The following is a 21355-nucleotide window of genomic DNA, read 5'->3' as shown; positions in this document are numbered from 1 at the left end:
TATATTATAGTTTTCATACTATCTCCTCAGTCACATCATAAGGAAGACTGTGTGCAGGGATGGGAAAATTGCTGCAGCCCTTTTTTCAAACAGACTACCATAATGGAATACCACACATATCCAGCAAATTCTCCACTAAAATGGAAAAGAAAAAAAGGAAAATGCCAAGTATTGGTAAAGATGAAGGACAATAGGAACACTTACATACTACTAATGAGACTATAAGCTGGCACAACTATTTTGGTAAAATGACATTATGTACTAAATCTGGATGCATACATACTCCATTATCTAAAATCCCATTTCCAAGTATATATCCAATATAAATTGTACATAGAAATAATTTTATCTTAAAGAAAGTAATTAAAATATTCATAGCGGCATCATTCACAGTATAAAAAAACTGAAAACATCACACGTTTTTATTAACAATAGATTTTTTTAAATTGTAGTATGTTCACACAGTGAAATACTGTATGTACAGTGAGGGCCAGTGTCCCATGAGTGCTGTGTGGGAAGCCGCTCAGAGCCCTTTAGTCAAAGGGGCCCTGTGCTTACTTGGTTTAATATGCTGCCATCATGAACTAAAATTCTTAATAATTTTTCAATGAGGGTCTCTTTAAGTTATGTAGCTAGCTATTTGTATGGCGATGACAATAAATAATAATTAGCAAGTGTAGGAAAAGATATGCATGAATATCCCTAGCAAAATATGACACAAAAGGGTATATATTTTATTATTTCAATCCTGTCAAGTAAAACAGAAAAAATGAATTAGTTGTTAGAATTCAGAAGAGGGTTTAGTAGGTAGGGAGGGGCCCCTGGGTGGCTCAGTCAGTTAAGCATCCAACTCTTGATTTTGGCTCAGTCCATGAGCTCATGGTTTGTGAAACTGAGCCCTGCTGTCAGCACAGAGCTTGCTTGAGATTCTCTTCCTCTCTCTCTGCCCCTCACCTGCTTGCACTCTCACTCTTTCTCTGTGTTTCTCTCTCTCTCTCAAAATAAACAAATACTAAAAGAAGAAGAAGAAGAAAAAGAAGAAGGAGGAGGAGGAGGAGGAGGAGGAGGAGGAGGAGGAGGAGGAGGAGGAGGAGAGGGTTTAGTAGTTAGAAGTGGATCATAAAGGAGATTCTTGGGTACTGATTCCTGGGTAAATCACATTTCATAATGTGTGTCTCAGTTACACATGTGTGTTCCCTTTGTGCACATGTATTGAGCCATACTCTTAATATTTGTTCACACTGTTTTATGTACATTATACTTCAATAGAAAAAATTAAGCAAACATCATTGAAATCTTGATGTGTGAAAATAAGTAAAATTGAAGGAGGAAAAGGAGAAGAAGGAAAAGAAATGAAAAATGATCTATAAAATTTAAATACAACATAATTATAAACCAGTCATTTTTTTATATTCCTCTCTCATTATGGTATAGTGCTCTCAGACTACAATCTGTGGTTTACCTCTCTTAGCTTATATCTCATAATGATACTCAGGATTGGGTCCTTATGACAACACAGCCCTCTTCATTGTTTTCTATTTTATAAATATTTAACCATAATTAACTTACATATAATAAAATTCACTCATTTTATTTGTAAAATTCAATAAGTTTTGAAAAATGTACACAACTGTGTAACCATTATCATAATCACAGTATTGAACATGCCCACCACCCCCAAAGAATTCCTCCAAGCTCCTTTGAAGGCAATCCTCATCTACCACCATGAGCCCAAGACAACCACTAATCTGTTTTCTATTACCATATTTTTCCCTTTTGAGAACATACAATAAGTGAAACAATCGTGTGTGTTGCCTTCTGAGTCTAGCTTCTTCAACACAAAATAAAGCTTCTGGGATTCACCCATGCTGTTATGTGCATCAGGACTTTCTTTCCTCTTTTAATTGCTGAGTAGTATTTCATTTTAAGGATGTACCACAATTTGTTTATCTATTCACTAGTTTGTGGGCGTTCTGGTTGTTACCACTTTTTGGTGATTATGTATAAAGCTGATATGAATATTAGTGTACAGATTGTGTGCGAATATGTATTTTCATTTCCTTTTGGTAACTATCTAGGAGTGTGATTTCTCAGTTACATAGTAAGCATACACTTAACTAAACTGCCTAAGTGTGATTCAAAGTGGTCATACCATTTTGTATTCACACAAGCAACAGGAGAATGACGTTGTTACACGTTCTTTATTGTATCTGTTATTGTCAATGTGTTTGATTTTAGCCAATTTAGCTGGTGTGTAGCAGTAGCTTCTTATGATTTTAATTTGTGTTTATCTAATTATGGACACATATAGACATCTTTTAATGTGTTTGTTATTCATATACCTTCATTGATAAAGTTTCTTTTCAAGATTTTTCCTATTTTTAAACATTCAGATGGCTTGTCTTCTCGTTTTTATGCGCAAGAATTCTTTATATACTCTGGATATAAGACCTCTATCAAATACATGTTTTGCAAATATTGTCTCCCTGTTTGTGGTTCACCTTTTCATTGCTTAAGCATCTTTCAAACGGGTGGGGGGGAGTTTATACTATTGATGATGATTCATCACTTTATTCTTTTATGACCTCATTTTAAAAAAAATTTTAACATGTATTTATATTTTGAGAGAGAGAGAGAGAGAGACAGAGCATGAGCAGGGGAGGGGCAGAGAAAGAGAGGGCGACACAGAATCTGAAGCAGGCTTGAGGCTCTGAGCTGTCAGCACAGAGACTGATGTGGGGCTCGAATTCACAGACTGCGAGATCATGACTTGAGCCGAAGTTGGACACTTAACCAACCGAGCCACTCAGGTGCCACTAACTTATTTTTTAAGAGTGTCTAAGAAATCCTTCTCTAACACAAGGACACACAGATTTTTTTCCTATATGTTCTTTGAAAAGTTTTATAGTTTTAAGTTCTTATATGAGGTCTATAATCCATGCCAAGTTTTTGTTTTTTGTTTTTGTATATTGGTGAGAGAAGTTTTGAGTTTCATTTATTTATTTTCAACTGAACATACAGGTATTTTAGCACCATTTCTTGGGAAGATGATCACCGGCATGTTTGAGGAAGATCAGTTTACCATCCAGCCTCTGGCCCTGGCCCTTTCACCCCATACAATCCCATGTATCCTGCATTCTTCCATCATGGACCTAGACATGTCAAGAGCTCCCTCTTCTTCAGTATTCTGCCCCACAAATTCTTACTACCCCTGCCTTCTTAAATCCCAGTCTCTGTCTTCTCAAATTAATGTGACTGACATACTCTTTTTGGATTCTTCCTCCCTGCTTTATTGCCTCTAGCCAGTAACCCGGAGATGATCATCAGACCCGCCTCATTTGTTTCCCTTTTTTTCTGAGATCACAATCTTGTGCTACGTGTTTTCCAGGGTCTGAAAAAATGTGGTCTCATATATTTTTCCATTTTTCCTGTTGTTTAAAGTGGAATGGCAATTATCACTGCGGTTAATTTATAGGTAAAACTACAAGTCCAACAATCCTGTCTTTTAAAAGAAGAAATGAATTTACAACTTATTTTATATATTTTCAATTGGTCTATATATACTAAATATAGTGTATATATTTTCAAGGTCTAGAGGACCTTGGGTCCTTCATATTAGAGATTAGTATGCTTTGTTTTAAATTAAAATAAATTGTTTCAGTGTATTTTTTGCTTTTAATTATGGTTGCAGGTGTCTAAGTGGCACTAGTCAATTTTTAAACCAGGTCTCTAAAATATGAGTAGTTAGTTGATAGCATGTATCTGAGGTAGGAAGTATTGCACACTGTTGAATGAATTCTGAGGAACAGAATCTTAATGAGAGGGATAAAACAATGTACTATTTCTTGTTTTTACTGATTTGCATAAATTTTAGACCCAATATGGTTCCATTTCCCTTCAATTCAAAAAAGATAATTTAATACCCAGTTAATATGTTTCCTGTATAATGAGGTCTCTTATAAATCAAAGGATACATGTATGGAATGAAGTGATTTCTCTTTGTAGCTCTGTGAGTCTTAATTGTAACAATCAGTTTTACCATTTGTCACTGACAAGCTTCTTTTATTAAAGGGAGTAAAATATTCCCTTTTTCAGAAAATATTCAACATACATGGTCTCGAAATTTCATACATTCTAGGGGTGCCTGGGTGTCTCAGTCGGTTAAGCGTCCAACTTTGATTCAGGTCATGACCTCATGGCTTGTGAATTTGAGCCCCACGTCAACAGTCTGTGGTGACATCTCAGAGCCTGAAACCCACTTTGGATTCTGTGTCTCCCTCTCTCTCTTCCTCTCCCCCATTCACACTCTCTCTTTCCTTCAAAAATAAATAAACACTAAAAAATTTATTAAAAAGAATTTTCATACATTCTAAATAAGTCTGAAAGGCTGTTTTGTCACGGCTCTCCTTGCTTCCCCTTCAGAATGTATCATTCATGAGTATTGGGTAGACTCATTTTATTTAAGACTTAAAAGTGTTAGGCTTACCTGAACATTTAAACAACAGATTAGAAACACAGGTAACTGTGTATGATGCATGTATAAAGACATAATCTGAAAGCAGTATTTATACATATATAAATAAATTCTAGTCAGTAATTAAATGTGCGAAGGTATAAGACACAAATAACTGATTTAGGAGTAACTCCAAAAAGACTCATTTGATTAACTCCAGTTCTTCTCCCTCCAAATCTTGCAAGTACTATCCCTGGATCCCCCCTGCCTCCTTTTGTTTTTTTTTTTTTTTTTTTTTTTGGAGAGAGAGGGAGAGAGCATGAGTGCAAGCAGGGGAGGGGGGCAGAGAGAGTGGGGATTGAGAGAGAGAATCTCAATCAGACTCCACGCTCAGCACAGAGCCCAATGTGGGGCTCCTGTGGGGCTTGATCCCACGACCCCACAACCATGGGATCATGACCTAAGCCGAAATCAAGAGTCAGATGCTCAACCCACTAAGCCAATCAGGCACCTCAACCCCCCTGCTCCTTTTGAAACATTATGGGAGTCTTCTGCTATTATTTGTCCCTTCCTAAGCACACTAATAAAACTTAGTTTGTTTGACTACAACTATGTTGCTCGTTATCTCTGGCTAACAGAATTTAGAAATAACTTACTCCAAGGTAGTCCCTAAGTTTGTTTCAGAGCAAAAAAGTCCTACTTTGGTATACATATTTTGGTATATAAATTGTACTCACATTTAGTTTCTAAACAATGCAAGGTCTGAGGCATAAAATAGTATATGGTATCTCCTGACATCTGAAGTTTTCTATAATGACTTCAAAATTAATAATTCAACTTGGAATATTCTCCATCAGCTAAAATGTCTGTTATGCACTAAATATTTTGCGCCCCCCCCAATTCATATTTTGAAGCCCTAATGCAGTGTGATGGTAATCAAAGTGAGACCATGAAGGGTGGTTAGGGTTAGATAAGGTCATTAGGGTAGACCCTCATGATGGAATTAGTTCTCTTATAAGAAGAGATACCTGAGAGCTTGCCCTCTCTCTTGCTCACTCATGCTCTTTCTCCTTTCTCTCTCCCCTCCACACTGCTTGCTCCCTACCTTCTCTCTCCAGCATGTGTGGACACAGTGAGAAGATAGCCAACTGCAAGTCAGGAATAAAGCTCTCACCATAAGCTGACCATTATGACACTCTGATCTAGACTTAACAGTCTTTAGAACTGTGAGAAAATGAATTTCTGTTAAGTCACCCAGTCTATGGTATTTGTTATGGCAGCCCAAGCATACTAATACAATGTTCATAATATCATTTAAATGAAAAGAGCAATTTATAAGGCTATCTATACAGCATGATCACAATTTTATCATATATATATATATATATGTATATATATATACATATATATATATATATGTTTTTATATGAATTCATCTACATGAAAAATATAGTGAGATTTATGTGTGGTTTTTATTTTTTATTTTTACTTTAACTATTGTTCATTGTCTACAATGCAGAACACTTTGCAAACATTTTGAAATAACTACTTTATCATCTACCCCATAAACCCTCTTCCCCTATGTTCTCTTGCTCACAAGTAAACAATAAGCAGAGTCAGGGGCTTTCACTTCCTCTTTTACCGCCGAGGCATTCTCAAATCCATTTCATTCTTTCTATTCCAAATATTACGGCCTCCGACTGGTGCTCACTTTCATTTTCTTCTTCTCATGATTGGCCTCCTAACATGGTATCTTACACCTCCCATATTCATTCTCCACAAGGCAGCCATGGTGACTAACATCTCTAACACATAAATCTGAGCTTTTTTATTATCTTGCTTCACTTTCCTTTAAAGTCTTCCCACTTGTCTACAAATTAAAAACCAAGAATTTAGTTAGTCACGGTATATATACTACATTCAAACAAATTTCTGAGGAGGAAGTGTCTGTTTGCTGTGATTTCTCCACTGGAATGACAACAAGTTCATTCCTGTGACTTAGGGTTGAAGACATGGGTATGGGTGACTGTCAGCCTTGGGCAATGAGCTCATTGCAGAGTACATTTTGGAATACTAATGATCTTTATCTCCCCCCCTAATTTCAAAGAAGTTAGAAAGTGTTTAATGACTGACTGATTATCTGTATAGGATAACTATGTAGGATTTGATCAATATATGCTCCAGGGCTCTTTAAGAATTCTAGCTGAAAAGCACAGACATAATGAATAGAAGATGGATATTTTAAGAAATAACCTAATATTATTTTTCTAAAATTTCTAAAAGTTTACCTTTTTCATTTAAAAATTATGTATTGAGTACTTTCTATTTATTAGGGACTCAGGTCATAGGGACAAGAATATTAGAAAAAGCACGAGGTAGACATTTTAATATGTATAGCTTTTAATAATTAATACCAATGTGTACAATAAACTGTTATGTGATAATACCAAGTTTAGCAAATGCAAATTATCTCAACTTGCTGAGTTAGGAAAAAAGCTTCTCTGCACACCATTTATCATATTTGCCTACCTCGTCTATAAGTAAGCACTTTGCAACTTACTGTTCAGGTTGCAAATGCTCCTGATTTCACAGAGTGCAGTAGGGGAAATAATTGCTTCACCAATGATAATTGAAAAGATAGCACACAAGTAAACCTTGAAGGTGGGGTGGGGGTTGCACTCTGTAATTTTTTTATTCAGTAAGCTTTAGTTGTTTTCTAAGGAAGGAGGCTTTCCCCAGCTACCTTAGATGTTAACTAGACTCTTGGGGGATTTCCAGGGGGGAGTGTAAACACTGGGAAAGAGGGGGGAAAAAGATGGAAACAATAGTTTTGCAAAATCAACTTTGTCAAGAGGTTTTATATGCAATAAAGGATAGATGTCATATATAAACAGCATTGTCTAGGAAACTGAAATAAGCAGTTTAAAAAATACACTACCTCTTTATTATATCAGGATCATATTAATAATACAAAGTGAACCTTTCTTGAAACATTGGCTAATTTTACATGTATTTGTCAAGAGAGTTGCAAATGACTTATTTTAACTCATGTATCAATATTAACAAAGGTTGAAATTATTTATTTTGAGATTAGTATGTGAAAGTTACTTAAGGATAATTTTTTTTAAGAACAAATTTTTAAGGTGTAATTTCATGGCTAATGTATTTGGACAATTTATTTTTTTTTATTTTTAATTAAATTCAACCTATACCCACTATGACTTGTACTTTGCCCATCAATAACAAAGGTGGTAAATAAATACAGGGTAAGATATCAACAGAGAAATATGCTGAATGCAAAACCACCCACATAATTTATTGAGTTTTTACCCCGTATTTATTTTTCAGGCTTATTATTTTGAGAGAGAGAGAAAGAGAGAGAGAGAGAGAAAGCATGAGCTGGGGAGATGTAGAGATTGAGGGAGGAGACAAAACACCAAGCAGGCTCTGCACTGTCAGCACAGGACAAGATCATGACCTGAGCGGAAATCAAGAGTCACTTAACCAACTGAGCCACTAGGCGCCCCGTGATTCTTCTCCCTTTAGAAGAAGCATTACATGTAGAAAAGGAAAAGAACAGACAGATGAAACTGTTTAAATAGGATAAAACCACTAACCTGGGTTATATGTACAAGGGCATATTTCAACAGGACAAGAAAAATAAACCTTGCTATAAATGCCTGATCTTCATTTTCATTATTCTACAACTTTTCTATTTGATCTGATTATAGAAAGGGAATTATAATTAATGCAATAACATGCAGGCATTCATTACTAGTGATGTGAGAAGAAAAAAAAAGACTATTTAGTAGCATCAATAATAATAGCTTACATTTAAAGAGTGCTTTGAAATTTACAAAGCACTTTTTACATACATTGTTTCTTTAGTTATCTAATGAACCTTTAATTAATGGTTTTCTTCAAAAAACTTTTCCAACTAATCACCCACCCCCTGTTCTCTCCTTGTAATATTATGAAAGTAACATGAAAAAAAGAGAGCCTACTGCAGCTATTATTAAGACAATGAAAATATAAAATAAATTAATTAAAATGTAAGAATTATATAAAAATAAAACCTGAAAACACTGAAATCTAATACATAAGAAAGGCATGATGTCTTTGGCATTCATTTAGGATATACTTTTGCATATATACAATCAAAGGAAGAAATCTTTTAAAAATTATACACAATGTTAGTCATAGCTATATATAAAAAAGGAACTTTATGCCAGTTAACACGTCAAACAGAACTGAAGGCAAATAATGGACTAAGAGTACCTGTAACACATGTAAAGACAAAGAATACTGCTAAGTTTGCAATATTAGCTTTCACTGGTATCATGCTTTAATTTATGCCTGATTTTCTGCACCCAAAATAGGGGTGCAGTGCCTTAATGTATAAGTAACCTCAACAAGAAACTAAACTAATGTTCCAGGGAAGAAATGTATTGGAAATTAATAGGAAATATAATGAAAATAATAGAAATGGCTGATAATATATTTAAAAAACTGTTAAGTCACAGCAAAAATTAAATACATGCAAATAAACCATTAATGATACATATATTTCTATTATCATGATGGCAAAATACTTAACATTATTTTTTAACAGCAAAGTATGGGAGAAATCAAAATGCCCTTACAATGTCATTATTAGTTTAAAAAATAAGGAAATAAATCAGGATTTGAAATGTTTAGTAACTTATGACATTCAAATGACAAAGTGGAAAATAGCATTAAATAAAATGTCATTCATATGTATATTCATATGTATATGTAGTAATTTTAATATGCAGTATCTCATACATATATATGTCAAATATTAGAAAAAAATAATAAATTTTGTGTTAAACTTAAAAGGCTGCACTTGAAAATTTGGATAGCTCATTATGAAAATATTCATTTTTATAGTAAGTTTTGGATGGTTTCTATAACTACAGAGGCAAATAAAATTTATTAATTTTAATCACAAAAGTATAAAAATACTTTTAATAAGGATTTGATTAAGATAATTCTTTGAAACCTTTCATCTGTTATTTGTTGTTTAAATAAAGAAAACAAGACTGGAACAAAAATGTCATGAGGTTAGCAATTATCCTTTCAAAACACGGGGCAGAACCTCAAATATGTGAGGAGCTTTTTCTCATGTTTTATGTTAATCTTCCAAAAGTGAAGGCAGGGAAAATGCTAAGTAGGCTGCTCTATAGAAAAACTGACAAGGTAAATAGAAGAACAGATTAGAGAATTTAATTTATACATCTGCAGGTGCTTTAACTGCTATCTGACAGATATCGCATTTAAATCTGTTGGAAAGAACTGGCTGATTATCCAAAAGAGAAATATATATACATATATATATGTGTATATATATACATGTGTGTGTGTATATATATATACACATATATATGCATATATATATATACACACACACATATATATGTGTATATATATTTCTGATAAATGGAATAGCTATAGTGTATTTGTGGTTTAAAGCTGAAATGTTTAAATCCTCCATGTCATTATGTTACCTTCAAAGATATTCTTAGAAAACTATATTCATTTTTCTTGTACCAAGCTCCAACAGCAAAATGCTGCCACAATTCAAAGGGTGTATTTCAAATATAATTCCACAAATAAGCCCACGTGAGCTGCTCATAAAAAGTTTTTTCTTGGCTGCAGAGCTAAATCCACTGAGCTGAAGTCTTTTTCAAACACAATTTATCCACGCTGATTATTCAGAAATGGATTACCCAGTTTATGGGTTTTCCAGGTGTTTGACTTCCTTTCTTTTTACAGTTTTTGTTTGGTTGTTTGTTTCATTTTGTTTTGCTTTTCGGGTTGGTCAACAAGAGCTATGCTACTACCCAGCTCAAACCAAGCATAAATTCTGAGGTTCAAATAGATCTTATTGAAAATGTTAACTAGGTCACACGTTAGACTTGAAACCTTCAATGAATAATTTTGTGGAGTTTTATTTGTAACAGGGAAGTATCTAAGAGATAAAATATTATTTATTGAGTACTTGCTATGTGTTGGTCATTTCTGTAAGCATGCTACATTAATTTATTAGTCTTCACAACAAATTACACTGCCCTCTTTTGAGAGAGAGACTGTCTTTTTCCAAAAGATACTCTTTCCTGCTTTGTTAAAGATTAGTTGGCCATACATTTTGGGTAAATTTCTGGGTTCTGTATTCTATTCCATTGATCTATGTGTCTGGCTTAATGTCTGTCCCCTACTGTCTTGGTGATTAGTCTTGTAATACAGCCTAAAGTGAGGAAATTTGATGCCTCCGGCTTTGGTTTTCTTTTTTCAACATTACTTTGGCTATTTGGGGTCTTTTGTGGTTCCATACAAATTTTAGAATTGTTTTAGCTCTGTGAGGAATGCTGGTGTTATTTTGATAGGGATTGCATTGAATGGGTTGATTGCTTTGGATAGCATCAACATTTTAACAATATTTCTTCTTCCAATCTATGAGCATGGAATGTTTTTCCATTTCTTTCTGGCTTCTTCAATTTCTTTCATAAATTTTTTACACTTTTCAGTGTACAGATCTTTTAATTTTGTTAGGTTTGTTTTAGGTATTTTATGTTTTTTGGTGCAAGTGTAAATTGGATTAATGCAACCGATTTCTGTATGTTGATTTTATATCCTGTGACTTTGATGAATTCATGGATCAGCTCTAGCAGTTTTTTGGAATCTTTTAGGTTTTCCATGTAGAGCATCATGTTATCTGCAAAGACTGGAAGTTTGACTTCTTTGCCAATTTGGATGCCTTTTATTTTTTGGTTGTCTGTTGGTGAAGCCAAGACTTGCAGTACTATGTTGAATAACAGTGGTGAGAATGGATATCCTTTCTGTTCCTGATCTTAGGGAGAAAGCTCTCATTTTTTACCTATTGAGGATGATATTCACTATGGGCTTTTCATATATGGCTTTTATGATGTTAAAGTTCCTTCTATCCCTACTTTCTTGAGGGTTTTTAATCAAGAAAGGATGTTGTATTTTATCAAATGCTTTTTCTGCATCTATTGACAGGATTATATGGTTCTTATCCTTTCTTCTGTGGTGTATCATGTTGATTGATTTGCGAATACTGAACCAGCCCCGTAGCAGCCCAGGAATGAATCCCATTTGATCATGGTGAGTAATTCTTTTAATATACTATTGAATTCGATTTGCTAGTATCTTGTTGAAAAATTTTGTATTTAGGTTCATCAGGGATATTGGCCTATAATTCTCCTTTTTAGTGGGGTCTTTGTCTGGCTTTGGAATCAAGGTAATGCTGGCTTCATAAAATGAGTTTGGAAGCTTTCCTTCCATTTCTATTTTTTTTTTTTTGGAACAATTTGAGAAGAATAGGTATCACCTCTGCTTTACATGTCTGGTAGAATTCCCCAGGGAAGTCTTCTGGTCTAGGACTCCTATTTGTTGGGAGATTGTTGATAACTGATTCCATTTCTTTGCTGGTTATGGGTCTGTTCAAATTTTCTGTTTCTTCCTGTTTGAGTTTTGGTGGTAAATAAGTGTCTACGAATTTGTCCATTTCTTCCAGATGGCCCAGTTTTCTTCTTCACTCAAAGAGTCCCCCTTCAAATTTCTTGCATGGCTGGTTTAGTGGTCACAAGCTCCTTTAGTTTTTGTTTGTCTGGGAAACTCTTTATCTCTCCTTCTATTCTGAATGATAGCTTTGCTGGATAAAGAATTGTTGGCCGCATATTTTTTCCCATTCTGTATCTTGAATATATCCTGCCACTCATTCCTGGCCTTCCAGGCTTCTGTGAAAAGATCTGCTGTGATCCTGTCTTCCCTTTTAGATTAAGAAATTTTTTTTCTCTTGCTGCTTTCATGATTCTTTCCTTGCTTGAGTATTTTGTGAATTTGACTATGCTATGCCTTGGTGATGATTGGTTTCTGTTGAATCTAATGGGAGTTCTCTGTGATTCTTGGATTTTGATATCTGTGTCCATCCCCAGATTAGGGAAGATTTCAGCTATAATTTACTATCATCAACTTTCTGCCACTTTTTCTTTATCATCATCTTCTGGGACTGTTATTATACAAATGTTATTCCTCTTTAATAGATCGTTGACTTCTCTAAATCTTGTATCTTATGCCTTTCTTTCCCTCATTTTTTCTGTTTTATTTTCCATAATTTTATCTTCTATATCACTGATTTTCTGCTCTGCTTAGTCCATCCTTATGATCATGGGATCCTTTTGAAACTGCATCTCAGTTACAGCATTTTTAAATTTCAGCCGGACAATATTTTAGTTCTTTTATCTCTGCAGAAAGGGATTCCATGGTGTCTTTGATATTTTTTTTAACTCCAGCTAGTATTCTTATAATCGTGGTTTTATATTTTAATTATTTTTAATGTTTATTTATTTTTTGAGAGAGAGTGAGAGATAGCGCTTGATTAGGGGAGGGGCAGAGAGAGAGGGAGACACAGAATCTGAAATAGGCTCCAGGCTCTGAGCTGTCAGCACAGAGCCAAATGAAGCGCTTGAACTCACGGACTGCAAGGTCATAACCTTAACTAAAGTTGGACGCTTAACCAACTGAGCCACCCAGGTGCCCCATAATCATGGTTTTAAATTCTAGTTCAGACATCTTACTTATACCTGTGTTGATTAAATCCCTGGCCATCATTTCTTCCTGCTCTTTCTTTTATGGTGAATTCTTCTGTCTTGTCATTTTGGAGAAATAAAGTAAATTAATAAAATAAAATAAAATAAAATAAAATAAAATAAAATAAAATAAAAACAAAACAATCAAGAAAACTAGATCCTAGGTGTATTTTACCGTGCTTGTTGAGAGAAGCTTGACAGAAAAGGAAAAAAAGAGAAAGGAAAAAAATGTTAAAAGTTAAAAGTTAAAAAAATAACAGAATAAAAGAGAATTTTAAAATGTTCATTCTGTATCCAAGAAACAAGAAAAGAAAGAAAAAGGAAAACATAAGCAAAAACAGAAGCAAAGAAAACGAACAAATGAACAAAGAGAATAAAACGAAGTTAGATCCAGTTTCCCCTAGAACTGAAACTTTGCAATAAATACACTATGGTCAATAGACTAAGCGAGCGGAAGGGATTTGTGCTGATCTTCTGGGGGATATGCCTGGAGTGCCCAGATGGGCCCGGCATGGTGTAACGGTTCCACTCTCCACTTGGTGGCACTACTTTGTTCACTGGGGGCCGGTCCTTGCACATGAACCATAGGTGAAAATGGCTTCACCCTGCTCTCTATTCTCTGGTTTGGGAAATTTGTGCACTCACAGTGAGCAGCACGGTCAGTCACCCCTACTTTGTTTTAGGCCTCCATCCGCTCCCGTCTCTCCCCTGTCTGTGTCCAAGCTGTCTGCCTGCCAGGCGGCACCTCTCTCCAAAGTTTTATCTCAGATGAGGCTGTGTTTCAAAACCCCATACTTCAGAGACGCCCATGGCCTGGATCCATGCTGATTTTCTGGGGGAGGGTCTGCCAAGCAATAGCCAGGTACTGACTTGTCCTAGAAAACACTCATGTGATCATGCATCAGCAGAGGCTCAGAGTTTATGGTAAAGCACAACACACAGCCTATATCAGGTTTTGCTGTACTCAGCTGGCGTCTTTGTCCCAATACTGGTAAACAGGGCAGCTGTCCCAGTTCCGCTAGGACTTTTGCCTGCGGGGAGGCTATATGACCTCTACCAAATGCTCTCCAAGCAGGGAAACTGCTTCTCCCTATGTAGCACAGGGACTCAGCTTCTGCTGCCTGTTCCTGGGGATTCACACTACTTTCTCATTGGAGCTCTACACAGGCAATGATTTCTGAATCTTCAGAGTCTGCATTCCATTCTTTATAGAAAACTGGTGATATTGAAACCCTCTTCTTTTTCCCTGTTAATGTTTTTTGGGGAACAAATTTCTTGTCCAGTCCCCTACAAGTGTTTTCACTGTTTCTCTCTTTCTCTCCACCTACTTTTAGGAGGAGTGTTTTTCTTGCACGATCCTGACAGGCTGCACTTTCTCCTTTTTCTCTGTGTTCTCTCCGCGAAAAGGGCTCCTTACCCTCCGTGGTTCTGTGGCTTTTCTCTCCTCCAGTACACTTCACCCCACCACATACCCGCCAAGTTCTCTGGCTTAAATTATGCACATTGCTGCGTTAATCCTCAGATCAATTTCTTAGGTGTTCACAATGGTTTGATGCTGATCTAGCTGTGTTTCAGGGGTGAAACAAGCACAGGTTCTCCATATCACTCTGCCATCTTAATTCTCCCCAACATGAATGTGTCTTGACAATATGCTAATTAAAATAAACCAGATGCAAAAAGATAAATGTTGTATGGTTGTACAATACACAAATGTACAGAGATAGGTAGTAGAGTTGAGATTACCAGAGGCTTGTCAGGGGGATGGGAATTATTGTTTAATGATTATAAAACTTTTGTTTTGGGCACCTGGGTGGCTCAGTTGGTTAAGCCTCCGACTTCAGCTCAGGTCATGATCTCACAGTTGGCAAGTTCGAGCCCTGCATCAGGCCCTGTGCTGACAGCTCAGAGCCTGGAGCCTGTTTCGGATTCTGTGTCTCCCACTCTCTCTCTGCCCCTTCCCTGCTCGCTCTCTCTCTCTCTCTCTCAAAAATAAACATTAAAAAAAAATTAAAAGAAAACTTTTGTTTGATGATGAAAAAGTTCTGAAAATGGACAGTGGTCATAATTCCACAACATTAGGAATGTACTTACTGGTAATGGATTATACACTTAAAAATAGTTAAAATAGTAAATTTTATGTCTATCTTACCACAATAAAACATAGCCCCCTGAAAATTATAATTTTCAAAATAGATCTAAAAACATCACTTCTCTCTGTCTCATCATTTGCTGTTATACATCAAGCCAATATCATCTTTAATCTAGATTTTTGCATTTGCCTCTAATTGATCTATTTCTGTCCCCGGCCATTTCATTCTATTTCCACACAGTATCTAGATCCAGCCTTTAAAATACAAGACAGATCAAGTTACTCTTTTTATTCAAATCCTCCAGTGACTATTTAATGCAGATTAACCACCAAAGTCCTTTAAATAATTTTAAGGACTTATATGATCTGATTTCCCCATTAACATTTGATCTCACATTTCATCAGGGTCATACCAAAGTAAATGTGATGGACGTGGTCTGCCCTGGGGGAGAGGAAAGTGTTATCACTGACATTGTGTATCACCAGGTACATGGTAACAATTAAAAGCAATACTACTTTTGGTTAGTTTTAATCATAATTTATATATTTTCTACAGAAAATACATCTCTTTCTGCTTTTGGCTGGGATTGGGCATCTGCCATGAACTCCTTGACTCCACTCTTCCTTTCTTCATTCCACTCTCTCCATTTTGATCTCCTGTTAATTAAATTCACTAAGCAAATGTATGACTCAGGGCCTTTGCATTTACTATTCTCTCAGGCTGAAACACCAGGTATCTATCTGAGTGGTCAGCTCCCTCATCTACATCAGTCATTAACTCATAAATCACTTTCTCTTTGTGGCCTTCCTTGACTTCCCTACTGCAAGGTAGAATTACACTGTTACCACCATATACCACACTCCTTCCATCTTAATTTCTTGGAACTTTTTACTATCTAACATGTATTTTTCACTAATTTATTATATTTATTGTTCATTTCTTCCACAGGAGTAAAAGCTTCCTGACTTCAAAGATTTTTAATCCAATAGTTTAATGTTGTAAATCCAGCAGAAAGCACTGCCTGGTTCACAGTAAACATTTAATAAATTCTTGTCCAATGAATGTATGAATGAATGGAAAAAATCATTGGTGCTTAACTATATACTCAGTAGGTGCAGATGCCACTATCTGCCTAGCCAGAACACATATAAAAATGTTTAACATCACTAGTAATTGGAACAAAGCAAAGTTAAATATGCCTCCATTTTATCAATTATCAAATAGAGAAACATTCAGGCTGTCCCTGAACAATACGGAGGCTAGAGAGGTTGACTCCTGCACAGTTGAAAATCCACATGTAACTTTTGACTCTCCCAAAACTGAACTACAAAAGCACTACAGTTGACTGGAAGCCTTACCAAAACATTAAGTTGATTAACACATATTTTGTGTGTTACATGTATCATATACCATATTCTTACAATAAAGTAAGCCAGAGAAAAGAAAATGTTATTAAGATAATCATAAGGAAGAGAAAATACATTTAGAGTAGTGTACTGTAAAAATTCCACATAGGTAGAACCACACAGTTCAAGGGTCAACTGTATATTATTGCAAAAAGGTTAGAAAAGGAAAATGAAACAGGTCTCTTTATACTATTTGTGACAATGATAAATGATAAATTTTAAGGAAGAGTAAAAACAGTTTTAATATGGTTAAAATTATGACTCAACACTTAATAATACTTCTTTTAAAATTAAAAACCCATGAACACTATACATATTTAGTAATAGATTTGTATATACATATATATTTGTGTGTATGTGTGTGTGCCTGTGGGCTATGAAGATATATCCTTTTTAGGAGACCCTCCAGAAGTACTCTTTTCATCTTTTAATATATTTCTGTGCACTAATTATGGAGGTCACCACTAGTTCCTATGAAAAATAGATGCTGTATTCAAGAGTAATTTGATTATCTACAAAGGACTCTATGTCTGACTAAATTAGACCTCTAAGGAACCAACTATTTGGTTGATTTGCAAAATGAATCTATGAATAATGACATCAAGAGACGTTGGAAATTTGGATTTTGCAGTATATTATTTACCTAGTGCAATACCCTAGCCACCAAGGCCTGATTTATACATACCTTAGAATCAAACTGTGTGAGAGGTGCACATCATACTGAAATGTTTCCCCATATTATTAATGTATGCAAAAATTTTAGACACTTGATAGTGCTTTCTAAAAGCACTGCTATTGTTTACCTGAGAAACTATTGAAATATTTTTAAGCAAGGAGTAAACATCTGAAATTATTTATAAATTCAAATAAGATATATGAATGAACTTTGGGACTAGAAAGCTTATATAAAAATGAGAATCATCATTCAAGAAATAAGAGCAAAAATTCAAAGTGTCAACCGCAGAATTAAGTAAAATACTTATTACATATGTATTAATTCCAGTGAAAGACCTCCTTCCAATTAAATACCCTCAGCGTAATAGTTTTTGGCAGCAGTAGAGGTCCCTGATCTATGATTTCATCTGCACATACTAAGCCTGAGTCTAACTCAGTAAGGCACCATACAGAAGAGGAATATCCTACAAGTAAGCACAAAAATACTCTGATTTATAACTACCAGTATATACCAACAGTAACTACATAATTATAAATGATGCCCGCATACCATTATAAGGACCAAAGGATGAGATCAGGCCCTTTAAGTTTTCAAATAATTTTTAGATGGTCTTTTGTGGCTTTTTAAAACTTACAATACTGACAGGTCATTAAGTGTGACTTAATTTTGCAAAACTTCCACTGAGAAGCAAATGGTGGAGTCAAGCTGAATAAATGAATTGTTGAATGAATGAATTAACTCATTAATATTCAAATAACACATGTTGTAGCCATTTGGGCTGCTATAACAAAAATATCATAGATCAGGTGGTTTATAAACAACAGATTTTATTTCTCACTGTTTTGGATTAAGGAAGTCCAAGATCACATCACCAATACGGTCGGATGAGGGCCTTCTTTGGGGTTGCAGACTTATTATATCCTCAATTGGCAAAAAGGACAAGCCAGCAATCTGGGGTCTCTTTGATAATGGCACTAATCCCAATCATCAGGATCCCACACTCATGACCTAGTCACCTCCCAAAAGCCCCACCTCTTAACACTGTCACCTATGGGGGTTAGGATTTCAACATACGAATTTTGGGGAAATAGATTCAGACTACGGCAATACTTAACTTTTTTTTTTTAACAAAGTACTTTTTTCTTGTTTCATAACATAAAATGTCACCAATAAGCCTATCAGAAAAGATTGTTCCTCTTTCTCTGTTAAATAGAAGCTTAGAAATGCATCTCAGAAAAACTCCCAGATATTTAAAGATCTTTTATTGTTTTTATTATTTAAAATTATTATGATTATATTTCACACTCTATCCTTGCCTCTATAATAATATTATTTATTCCACCACTTATATAACCTTTTTAATTGTTCAAAATTATTTCTAGTCTAAAATATCATCTTCCTAGGAAATACTGGTGCTGCCTCTCCAATTCCTACTAAATTATTTGAAAATGAGAAACAAATTAAAATAAATAACTCTGGAAGAGATGTCTGAAAACCAAGATAATGCTTGAATATTAGTGAAATTATTAATAACTACAAGACAATGGCATTGAAGTTGGAATTCTTTTCAGTGATGAATGCAGGTTTTACTACCTAAAAAGAACAAGTTTGTTAGGCTAAAAGAAAAAAAGGGTACTGATTCATCTTTCTGCTTCTCCCTGATATCTGGTACAGGCACTCTGAGTCTGTATCAAAGAGATAACTGGGAAGTTAGCCATCAACTTCACAGCTATCAGTTCCTCTGGTAGCTAGAGTTTGTCCCTCCACTCTAACAAGTACCAATCTTTCTACATGGATTTATTGCCTGAAGTTCTTAAGGAAACAACTGTATAGAAGTGAATAAAAGGATCAAAAGGAGCAAAGTGGATCCTAAGTTCCTTATGTACAACAAAGTGTAGTTCTTTTTTTTTATGTCTATTTTTGAGAGAGAGACAGGGGGTACAAGCAAGGGAGGGGCTGAGATAGAGGGAGACACAGAATCTGAAACTGGCTCCAGGCTCTGGGCTGTCAGCACAGAGCCCAACGTGGGGCTCAAACCCATGAACAGTGAGATCATGACCTAAGCCCAAGTCAGACGGTTAACAGACTGAGCCACCTGGGCGCCAAAGTGATAGGTAATTCTAACAAGAATATCATTTAGGTAGAGTTGAAATTAGGAACATGCCTATAGCCCTGCGGCCATCTTAAACTTTTTCAAGCATCAGTCACACTTTCTGTAAAGAATACTTATTGTATTTTATTTTATTAAAAATTCTATACATTATTCAGTGTCCATCACTGTAAGTGTACCCTTAATCCTTTTACTTATTTTACTCATCTGCCCACTCAACTCTCCTCTGGTAACCACTAGTTTGTTCTCTTATTTAAGAGTTAGTTTTTTTGTATTTGTCCTTTTTCCTTGTTCATTTGTTTTGTTTTCTGAATTCCACACACGAGTGAAATCATATGGCATTTGTCTTACTCTGTCTGCATTATTTCACTTAGCATAATACCCTCTAGTTTCAACAATGTTGTTGCAAATGACAAAATCTCCTTTTTTATGGCTAATTTTGTATATATCTACCACATCTTCTTTATCCATTCATTTATGAACACGTGGGTTGCTTCCATATTTTGGCTACTGTAAATGTCACAATAAACATAGGGGTGCACATATCTTTTTAAATTAATGTTTTCATTTTCTTTGGGTAAATACCCAGTAGAATTACTAGACCATATGGTAATTCTATTTTTAATTCTTTGTGAAACCTCCATACTGTTTTCCACTGTGGCTGCACCAGCTTGCATTCCCCCGAACAGGACACAAAGGTTCTTTTTTCTTCACACTCTCACCAACACTTGTTATTTCTTGTGTTTTTATTTTAGCCATTCGGAAAGGTATGAGGTGATATCTCACTTGTTTTGATTTGCATTTCTCTGATTAGTGATATTGAACATCTTTTCATGTATCTGTTGGCCCTCTATATCTCTTCTTCGGAAAAAAATGTTTATTCAGGCCCTCTGCCCATTTTTAAATCTGATTTTTTTTGGTGTTGAATTGTATAGATTCTTCATATATTTTGGATATTAACCCCTTATCAGATATATCATTTATAAATACTTCTCCAATTCAGGTTTTTGTTTTGTTGATGGTCTCCTTCACTAAGCAGAAGCTTTTTATTTTGGTGTAGTCTCAATAGTTTAATTTTACTTTTGTTTCCCTCGCCAAAGGAAACATATCTAGAAAAATGTTTTTATAGCTAATGTCAAAGAGATTATTGCCTATGTTTTCTTCTAGGAGTTTTATGGTTTCAGGTCTCACATTTAGGTCTTTCATCCACTTTGAGTTTATTTTTGTATATGGTATAAGACAGTTTCATTCTTTTACATGTAGCTGACCAGTTTTCCCAACACCCTTTGTTGAAGAGATTGTCCTTTCCCATTGTATATTCTTACCTACTTTTTCATAGATTAATTGACCATAAGAGCATGGGTCTGTTTCTGGACTCCCTGTTCCATTCCATTGATCTATCTATTTCTGTGCCAGTAACATACTGTTTTGATTAGTACAGAATACATACTCTTTTCAGCTGTACATGGGGCATTCTTCAGAATTGATCACATAAGGCCATAAAACAAATCTCACCAAATTAAAAAATACTGAGATCATATCATGTGTCTTTTCCAATGACAATGGCATTAAACTAGAAATAAATCATAAGAAAAAATCCCAAAGAACATAAATACATGGAGCTTAAAAAAATTCTACTAAACAGTGAATGAGTCAACCAAGAAATCAAATAGGAAATTAAAAAAAAAATACATGGATGTGAATGAAAATGAAAACACAATAGTACAAAATCTTTGGGATGCAGCAAAAGCTTTTCTAAGAGGGAAGTTTTTAGCAATACAGGCCTATCTCAAGAAGCAAGAAAAATGTCAAACAACCTAACCTTACACTTAAAGCAGTTAGAAAAAGAATAAACAAAACCTAAAACCAGTAGAAGGAAGTAAATGATAAAGATAAGAGCAGAAATAAATTAACAGAGACAAAAAAACAAAAGCAAAACAAAAACAAAAACAAAACAATAAAAAAGATCAATGAAACCAGGAGCTGC

The sequence above is a fragment of the Panthera pardus genome, unplaced genomic scaffold (assembly GCF_024362965.1).
Source record: "Panthera pardus isolate Hobbes unplaced genomic scaffold, ASM2436296v1 HiC_scaffold_20, whole genome shotgun sequence".
NCBI classification, from domain to species: Eukaryota; Metazoa; Chordata; class Mammalia; order Carnivora; family Felidae; genus Panthera; species Panthera pardus.
The sequence above is the reverse complement of the archived record's forward strand: the minus strand, read 5'-3'. Positions refer to the sequence as shown.